This window comes from Babylonia areolata, chromosome 11 (assembly GCF_041734735.1).
Source record: "Babylonia areolata isolate BAREFJ2019XMU chromosome 11, ASM4173473v1, whole genome shotgun sequence".
In the NCBI taxonomy this organism is placed as follows: Eukaryota; Metazoa; Mollusca; class Gastropoda; order Neogastropoda; family Buccinidae; genus Babylonia; species Babylonia areolata.
The window spans coordinates 26,633,379-26,635,878 of record NC_134886.1 but is presented as its reverse complement, the minus strand read 5'-3'; positions in this window follow the sequence as shown (position 1 = coordinate 26,635,878).

Genomic DNA, 2,500 nt, shown 5'->3' with positions numbered 1-2,500 from the left:
CGCCTCAACTGGGACAGGATATGCGGAGAGGGTAGGGTGGGAAGTGGAGGTTTGGAGGAAGAGGGAAGGGAAGGGGGGGGGGGGGGGGGGGGCGGGGGTGGTGGTGGTGAGGTACCTGGAAGTGGGTATGCTTCCGGTAGGTGGCTATGGGTAAGTGGGTATGGTTCTGGTGGGTGTGGGTAAGTGGGTATGGTTCTGGTGGGTGTGGGTAAGTGGGTATGGTTCTGGTGGGTGTGGGTAAGTGGGTATGGTTCTGGTGGGTGTGGGTAAGTGGGTATGGTTCTGTTGGGTGTGGGTATGGTTCTGGTGGGTGTGGGTAAGTGCGTATGGTTCTGGTGGGTGTGGGTAAGTGGGTATGCTCCTGGTTGGTATTGGTAAGTGGGTATGCTTCTGGTTGGTATGGGTAAGTGGGTATGCTTCTGATTGTAAGTGGGTATACTTCTGGTGGGTATAGGTAAGCGGGTATGCTTTCGATTGTAAGTGGGTACGCTTCTGGTAGGTATGGGTAAGTGGGTATGCTTCTGCTGGGTGTGGGTAAGTGGGTATGCTTCCGGTTGATATGGGAAAGTGGGTATGCTTCTGGTGGGTGTGTAAGTGGGTATGGGTAAGTGGGTATGGTTCTGGTTGGTATGGGTAAGTGGGTATGTTTCTGGTTGGTATGGGTAAGTGGGTATGTTTCTGGTTGGTGTGGGTAAGTGGGTATGCTTCTAGTGGGCATGGGTAAGTGGGTATGCTTCTGGTTGGAATGAGTAAGTGGGTATGCTTCTGGTGGGTGTGGGTAAGTGGGTATGCTTCTGGTTGGAATGAGTAAGTGGGTATGCTTCTGGTGGGTATGGGTAAGTGGGTATGGTTCTGGTTGGTGTGGGTACGTGGGTATGCTTCTGGTTGGTGTGGGTAAGTGGGTATGCTTCTGGTGGGTATGGGAAAGTGGGTATGTTTCTGGTTGGTGTGGGTAAGTGGGTATGGTTCTGGTTGGTATGGGTAAATGGGTATGCTTTTGATTGTAAGTGGGTATGCTTCTGGTGGGTGTTGGTATGTGGGTATGCTTCTGGTGGGTGTAGGTAAGTGGGTATGCTTCTGGTGGGTGTGGGTAAGTGGGTATGCTTCTAGCTGGTATGGGTATGGGTAAGTGGGTATGCCTCCCGACACTTAATGACCACGCCTCTGGATGCGGACATAACTAAAACCTACCAGTTCCTATAATCTTCACTCAAGATCCTCGTCCTCTGCTAACTAGCTCTGCCTTCTGAGAACTTCTCCTATGATTACAACCCCCACCCCCACCCCTCTAGCCACACACCCCCTCCCACCAAACCTCCCTCCCCACCCCCACCGCCCCCCAGACACGAGGTGTGTGTGTGTGTGTGTGTGTGTGTGTGTAAGCGCGCGCGCGCGTGCGCGCGTGTGTGTTGGCCATGACTTCGGGATATTTGATAATATCAAATCTATCAATAAAAACAACAAAAGAGCAAGGTTTTCTAGACATCATATCGTTTTCTTTTTAGGACCAGCTGAGGGGAAGGGCAAACTACGCAAGCTCAGTCAGGTTTTTTTTTTCTGATCTCTTGCCTTTGGGAATAAAACGGTGGTATCATGTAATATCATCTCTCTGTGTCTCTTTTTTTTTCGTTCTGTATAATCTCTTGTTGTGTGTGGTCTGTGCGTGTGTGTTTGTGTTTGTGCTTGCATCTATATCTGCATGCATACATACACTTAGAGAGAGAGGGCTCAGGGAGAGAGAGAGACAGAGACAGAGAGAGACAGACAGACAGACAGACAGAGACAGAGAGAGAGACAGACAGACAGAAACAGACAGACAGACAGAGAGACCTAAAAAGAGGGAGACAGACAGACAGACAGACAGACAGACAGAGAGTGAGAGAGAGACAGACAGACAGACAAAGAGAGAGAGACAGACAGACAGAGAGATGGGAAAGGGGAGAGGAAACGATGTGACTAGGAACGCGGAAAAAGATAGCCGTCAGACACACACACACACACACACAACCATCTCCCAAGCCACCCTTCACCTCAGCCCCCCCCCCCACCCCTCCCCGCTTCCCTCCCCTAATCCCCCCCCAACACACACACACACACACACACACTGAAACAAGGCAATCACTTATGAAATATTCACGCCACAATGCTTGAAACCTGTCACTGAACAGAAAAAAATGTTGGCCCTCGTATAAAAATACACAAAAAGAAACCAATAAAATACTCACAAAAAAACAGCAATAACAAAAAAACAAAACACCCCAACACACATTGAACAAAAAAAGAAAAAAAAAGAAAGAAAAAAAAAGGCGGTTGGGTGGCGGTGAGGGGGGGTGGGCGAGGGGGGTTGGGGGGAGGGTTGTCTTCTCAGTTTTGCATCAACGCGTGTGTAGCACGTGACTTCTCTGTGTCCTCTGAAACCAGCGCCTGAGCCAATCAAAAGAGGGCATGCTGTGCACGTGGCACTCAGTGTTCAGTCGTGCCCCAGTGACCTGCTTTCAAC